Source organism: Molothrus aeneus, chromosome 12, assembly GCF_037042795.1.
Source record: "Molothrus aeneus isolate 106 chromosome 12, BPBGC_Maene_1.0, whole genome shotgun sequence".
Taxonomy (NCBI): Eukaryota; Metazoa; Chordata; class Aves; order Passeriformes; family Icteridae; genus Molothrus; species Molothrus aeneus.
The window spans coordinates 14,789,786-14,797,279 of record NC_089657.1 but is presented as its reverse complement, the minus strand read 5'-3'; positions in this window follow the sequence as shown (position 1 = coordinate 14,797,279).

Here is a 7,494-nt window from a genome sequence, read left to right as displayed (position 1 = left end):
GGTCCATCTTGCCCCTGGTGGGCAGAGGCCCAGCTGAGAGGCTGAGAGAGGGCAGCATCTCCAGATGAACCTTCTGGTGACCTTCTCCCTCCTGCAGGTCTTGGATTCTGTGGGATACATGGCCCAAAGTATCCCACAGAACTATTCCATCAATGCCAAGCAGCATGGAGGTCACCTGGGAGAAGGCCTTGGCCAGGCCAAATTTTGGGGTTGACTTCCTGGTTTGGTTCTTGTGGAGGAGCATCTCATGCAGACACATCTGCCTGCAGCCATAAACTGAGCCAGTGGGGATGGAGAGGGCCCATCACCTCCTCTTAGCCCTTCCCTATTTCCACACAAAGACATTTCTGGTGAGCTTCTACTCCTTTTTTTATACGAAAAAGGAAAGAAAAGAGGAAGATACGCACTTGATGTTAAGGAAATCTAACAGAGCGTGCAGCAATCCAACTGCTCAGACACATATGCCTCCTTCCTTCTGCTCCATACCAGCAAGGCTGTGCCATATTTAGATCTGGCTCCATCTCTCACAAACTTGACCAACTGTTCCTCCACAGTGTCATCTCTGCTTGTTTACCCCCAAACTGTTCACTGAAATCTTCAATTCAGTGAGGGGAAAATAATAATGATAATAATTTTAAAAAAGGTTTTCTTTTTAATGATAGGAAAAGCACTAAATGCCCAGAAAGGCAGATCGTACCTGTAGTGGGTAAAGAGGTCAAAAGATCCCTTGGTGAGTCATCATCTCCATCAGGGACCTCCAGTGTGAGGAGGCAGAGGTGCTTCCTAGAAATGAGTGGCCCTGGGGTGCTCCCACAAGTGTGTGCTCCCACAGGAGTGGCCCTGGGATGCTCCCACAAGTGTGTGCTCCCACAGGAGTGGCCCTGGGATGCTCCCACAGGAGTGGCAGGTTCAGTGACCACACATGAAGGCAGGCACAGAGCTGTGGCCACACTGGGGTTACCTGGGTGTGACTCCTCCAAGGAGCTGCCCCGTGCAGAGCACTGGGCATCTGCAAAGCAAAGGGGTAACAGCCTCCCTGAGGGAAAGGCTGAAAGTACAGCTTTGTTACAAGTAGGACACATGGGAAAGAGCAGAGAGCATCTCCTGACCTTCCTCATTGTGCCAAACCATGGCAAGTTCACCCCAGTGTCTGGCCTCAGCACTGGCACAGGAGCCAGGCAGAGGTGGTCTTGCTCCACGCTTTCAGCCATGGTTGTGTCACACATGAGGCAGAGGTGAGCCCTTGTCCTCCCACACTCAGTCAGGAGCCTTGGAGACTTCTCTCTGAACATCCACACCTCTGCCTGGCTCGCCTTTGATGTCAAGACACTGCAGTCTGCTGGAGGGCCTGGTGCCAGCCTGGCCTGCAGCCTCGCAGGATGTGCAGCACAGCACCCCCACACCAGCCATGGGCCTTGTGTTCAAAACTTGCTCACACTCGAGGCAGATCTTAGGGAGTTAAGAGCATTTTCTTGGCTTGCTGTGCTGGTGGAAGAGCAACTTGCAGCACAGCAGATGGATAAAATTCTAATTTGGGTTTCACATGATTTATATAAATAGGCTTAGACGAGGTTGTGCAGAGATGGCACAGTCATCTGCCAGCCTTGCTCTGTTTACCTCGAGACCCTCTCCTCCCCCTGTTAATGAGCACCCAGCAGTGCCTTGTGTGCTGGCAGTAACGAGTCACCTCAGCTGTGTCACCTCCTGCCAACGCCACGGCCCCGGGCTGTGCTCCCAGCAGGGCAAAGCAGCCTCCTGCCACCCCACCTGGCTGGGCACAGCTTTTATGCTCATCCCTCAAACCCAGAGACAAATTTTCAAGGAGCACACCACAGTCATGACTCCCATGGCTGGCTCAGGAGGGTGGGGCAGGGTATGGACCACGCTGCTTCCTACCCAGGTGAGTGGGAACAGGAGCAGGGCTCTCCCAGCCCCCCTCACTCACAGGACACCAAGTTCTGCTGGGGCCTCTCCCCAGGGGTGGGTGGCTCAGAGTCAAGGGACACCAGTGGCCCCACTGCCACCCTCATGAAAATGACACAGTAACTCCCCCTCCTCCCCACTAGTGCATCACCCAGGAGCCTTCACCATATCCTGACAGAAATCATCAAACACACCTTTGTCAGGTTTAGTTAGAAACCTCTTCCTCATCTCCACTGCTCCTCTATCCCTCAAAGGGTGACATGAGCTGGTGCTGCTCCTAAGAAGGGGCTTGTGACAAACAGGGCCAGGTCTGGCTCCTGTGAGGCTCCAGCATGCATCTGCTGAACATCTCCATCACAGGTGTATTGTCTCCTAGAAATCAAATGTGATGTGATCCCAGCAGGAAAAAAGAAGAAAACTAACTGCTGGTTTCTTTTAGTGGTCACCAGCAGCTGGATATGTGACAGCTGCATCTTCCCAATGTCAGATACCGCTCAGGGGTCACTCACACCTGGTGCAGAGGACAGGGGCAGGGCTCTGCTTTTAGCACACACTGACCACCAGATATCCCAAGGTCTGAGATGCAGGGGCAATCAAAGCAAAAATGCCAGGTCTGGGCTGAAGTGGGACACAAGTTTGTCCAGTTTGAAGGCCAAAAGCCAGACTGCCAAACAGAATGACACTTCTCCCAGTGGGCTTAAAGTACCCCATGTCACACCATGTTACATTGTCATGGAAAACCTCTGCCTTTGAGTGCCTTTGGCCCTGGCAAAATGATCATCATCACAAAGCAGATGCACAGTTTGAGGTAGAAAATGATGGAAACATCATTAAACTAGCCCAGAGTTTGTCTGCCTGCATCCTCATTTTTACAACCTGATTTTCTACAGAAACAAGGTTCCCACAGCCACAGCACCCCTGCACCCCTCCTCTCCAACTCTCCTGCTTTTTGGACACTTTCAGCCACAAGGGACTCCCAGTTATTGTGGGAATGTGCATTTTGTGAAGGTGGGTGGCTGATGAGGAGGTGATGGTGTGTGTTTAGCTTTTACTGGCCAGTGAGAGCTCCTGCACATCCTTTACTCCCCAACACAAACCCATCGGAAACCAGGCTTTGCTGGCTTCCGCCGCTCGTGGAACAAGTTGTGTTATTTGTATCACTGTATCCTAGGAGCCCTCCTTTCTGTCCTGCACAGTCCCTGGCATGAGCAGCATTTTCCACGGTCAGCCTGGAAGGAGGGAGCAGACTTTAACCCCTCAGTGCAAAGAGAAGATTCCCACATCAGGTTATTTCCATGCAAACCTCCCTGTGAGAAAAAAAGCCCTCCTTGGACCAAGGCACCGTGCAGAGAAATCTCAATGCCAGCAAGGGGTTGTCTCTAGGAGAGGTGCAGGTGGCTTGGGAACAGCTGGGGACCCTCCTGGGGGGCTGCTTGATCCTTCACAGCTCCTGCAGCCAGTGCCATCCTCAAACCCCACCTTCAGCCTGGCTGCTGCCAAAACTCTCTGATTCAGCCTCTCTTTCCAGCCATGAATCATAAACCAGCTCTTTACCAGCTGGGATAAGGCTCTCAGGTCACCAAAAAAAGGAAGAGAAATAGATTTCTCAAGGGCCAAAGCCCCTATGATTTGACAGAGCTTCCCTGCTTGTGCATCTGTGCTGGAGGAGAAAAGTGAAGTTATGCTGGCAGGTGGAAATACCTCTGCCCAAGGAGATGCAAGCAGAGCCAGGTCCCTGCTCTGGGCCATGGTGGAAGGTAACAGGAGCCTCATCAGGAACCTCCAGCCTGAGATGAGCAGGCCAAGCCACACATTGTTTAGAACTTCTTGGGATCTGAGCCTGGTACAACCCCAGGTGCAGAAGGGGAAGTCTTCAGGGAGATCACAGCCACCCCAGTCCTTGCTGTCCAGGTTCATCACTGAGCTCCTCCTTAGCCAGCCTCAGCCACAGCAACATTTCCCCCCTACTTGCTCCTGTTATCCCAGATCTGCCCTAATTATGGGCAGCAGAGAGAAGAAGGGAAGCAGAGAAGGGCTAGAGACTCAGGTCAAAAAGTGGTGGGGTGCTGGGACTCCAGCAATTCCTAAGAGATCTGCACATGTCCCGTGGATGAGGGCTAGGAGAGACACAAGGTAGAGGACCAGGTGGTGCATGGAGCCCCCCCCTCAGCCCCTCCAAGGGCTCAGAGCCAAGCTGGGCTCTTTGCAGTGTTGGTTGTGGCATGTGTGGGCCTAAAAAGCTGGACCATGAAACTTCTGTTGAGCTTGGAGGGTCAGTTTGTGCTGCCCTGGGAAAGAAGAGCAAGTGGCAGGTTCAGGGCACTGCCAGCAGCTGGGCAGAGCGTTCCTGCATTTCCCAGTGCCCACAAGAGTGGCAGATGAGAAACACGTCAGGCAGAAAATATTTGGGGTTTTCTTCTAATAGTTGCTGCCTCTGTGCTGAGGACATGGAAAAAAAAAGGGCTGGATCTTCTGTCAAAACCATTTCCCACTACTGCAATGTTTTTAAGCAAAACCAAGCATTCCAGAAGAGAATGGGGAAGACACCCATAAACCAGAGAAAATAACTTATGGTTAAAAAGGTTTCAGAACTGTGTGATTTAATTGTTTCTGGATTTCATTTCAGAGCTCATTTTTCCAAAGTTTCTAAAAAGCACCTACTTAGTAGTAATGGCAAAGATATTTTCTTAGAGAAGTGTGAGTAGCTTGTAGAGGCAATGTTTGAAAAATAATAAAAACTAATAAAATTTTGCTTTTACAGAGCACAAAAATCACATTTGTCTAAGAATGTACTTACAACAGCAGGATTTCACCAGCCTGTGAACCAGCAGTTGGTATGGATTCAATCTCTGAGGCTTTCCCAGTGTCTTAGCAATTAAGTGACATTATTTCAATCCCAAGCAGTAGAATTTCTTACATCTTCCAACAAATACCCCGTCATCAAGCTGGAAGCTTTGACGAACAAGACAGCTGATTCCTGCCACAGATCACAAACCTCTGCTTCCCTCTGTGAGTCAACACTAAGCAAAGATTTCAGTGTGAACACTGAAATCACAAATCTAGCCTTGATCCATGCCAGCAGAAAAGTTTGGATGAAGCATCTACTGAAGCTTCTTCCTTGAGCGAGGGACTTTCCTGAGCTGGAGGCTCAGAGTCACTGTCTGTCCCTTGGGACACAGGGGCATCTAAGCCTGGGTTATTCTGGTCTCATGTGGAGTGAAATCACCACCATTTCAGTGCCACTGGTCCCCATTCACAACTTCATTCACTCCAGAGCATTCCCATGGCCAGATGTTTATCACTCTTGTGTCACCCTCCAACTATTTTGCAGGGGTGGTAGGAGTGGCTTTTGGAAGACATTTGAGTACACACACAAACACAGGCTTGGGCTGCTGTGTGTTTGGACAAATAAATAAGTGCAACTAATCAGCAGAAATGTTTTTATGCTAGCTGTGACTGGGAAGAGAGGATCCCAGCCCTGCCAGATAAAAATCCCCATGGGGATTTCTAAGTGCACCCAAAACCAGCTGGACTATGACCTTGTTTGTTCACCCCATGGATTTGTGTGGGCGAGGAATTTAAAAAATATAGGAAGCTTTTAAAAAATAAAACTAAGTAAACAAAATAACCTCTCTGCCTCTTACCTTCACACAGTCTGAACTGCTGGAAGAACAACATGGTTCTGTGTGTTGGGCAACACAGCCATGAGCCAGCTTTCTCCAGCCCTGAGCTGGAGATGCAGCACTGATGGAGGTGGCTGCTCCTGCAGCTCCCAGCACCCAGAACCAGCAGTTTCTGTCCAAAATAACCACTCATATACATGTATTCAAAAATATCTAGGTTTTCTCTCCATTTATAACACACCTTGGAAGGTGAGTCTGTCTGGGAGTGCTTCTCCTGGCAGCGGCAGGCAAGCAGCAGTTCTAGTACAACACCAGTAGTAATGTTCTACCCCAGATAAAGCTGTCCCAGGCCCACTTGCCTTGATGTCCAAAACAGATGCTGCAGGATCTGGTGTTCCTGCTGGTTACAGGCAGTGATGAACTGTTTCCATATCAGGAGATGGTTTGGAGAAGGCAAATGACGAATCAGCAGCTGGTGCCTGGTGATGGCTCAAATGGAGCAAGGTTGTCAGGACCCTGTCAACCTGTCAAGGTTGTTTTGGTGTCAGGACCTGTACAGGGGAGGCAAAGCACAGCTTGAGCATCCACTGCCACTCTAAGTACTCTGAGATCATTGCAGCACACAGGAAGCCAGAACCCATCCCTGGGCAGGGCAGCCCATCCTGCTGAGGTCAGTAGGGCAGATGTGCTCAACACCTGGCAGCAGGTCCTAGCCCTGATCCCTCTGAAACCAGCAGCTAAAGCTCCCATTTAGCTTCAATGGAAACAGGATTTGGCCTGGATCTCAACTAAACCCATGACCATCAATGGCTTTGCTTGGGGTTTAATTCCCTGGATTAAAGGGAATTTGCCCCACAGTCACTCAGGGAGCCCCAGCCCCCTGGGCAGAGCTCAGCACCCACATCCCACCAGCACTGTGCTGCAGCCAACCAGAGCAAACTGACCCAAGGGCTCTGGGTTTAAACAAACAAACAGCAAAAAGAGAAAGAAAAAGGAAAAAAAGAAGAGCATTTATTTCCCCTGCAGCTGTGCTCTCCCGGACAGAGGATTTCTGTGGCAGGACAATGACGCTTTATGCAGCGAGGTTAAGTTTCAGTTACTTGAAACTATCAGCTCTTGTGTTCCAATCAGCTTATTACCTCCACAGTCAAACAAGGCTTCCCCATGGGCAAGGATTGGGTCATGCTGTTCAACTGGACACAAAGGTCAAGCAGGGCTGGGTTTAAAGGGATCTCATGGGAGCTGCCCAAGGCTGCTTTGGGAAGGGGGATACAGCAGGTGTGTTATTCATACTGCTGGGAGAGGCAGGTCCCACGTGCAAGAAAGAGGAACCCAAAATTAGGCTCTAGAGTTGGAGTTTTGGTTCCTAAATGTCTCCTCTGATAGCAATTTATTACTGTCTAGCATCAGTCTTGGTCCTCTCCAAAATAATTAAGGTATCTGCAGACCCAATGTGACATCTCCAGTAGAATTTCACTTTATCTTTCTTCAAGCAAACCTCCAACCCAGTTCTCTCCTGGCAGTTGCCTCTCCCACCAGCTGTTTGGGGAGGGCAGCACCTCTTTTAATTACCTATCCAAATTCTCTTCATGACCCAAATGGAAAGAAACAGCCCTAGATCCCATTGGCTGCAGTTAGGCTCAGCTTGGGAAGTTACTCAATATTTGGGCACATCCCACAGTCAGCAGCACATAACATGTGATGAAGATAATTTGCATTTCAGGGCTGCAAAGCTCAAGAGAGCAGATGCTAAAGCCTGAGTGGTGCTTCTGAGCTGAGGCTGCAGGGAGGCAGTCAGAGCACAGGGAAGCACGTGCTGAACGTCACCTGGGGAGGCCATGGCTGATGGAGCATTTGCATTTGTCCCCATGCAGAGGACTCACAGGGATTTACAGACCAACCTGGTGCCATGCAAAGGCAGGGGAAAACACCCCTCACACTGCACATG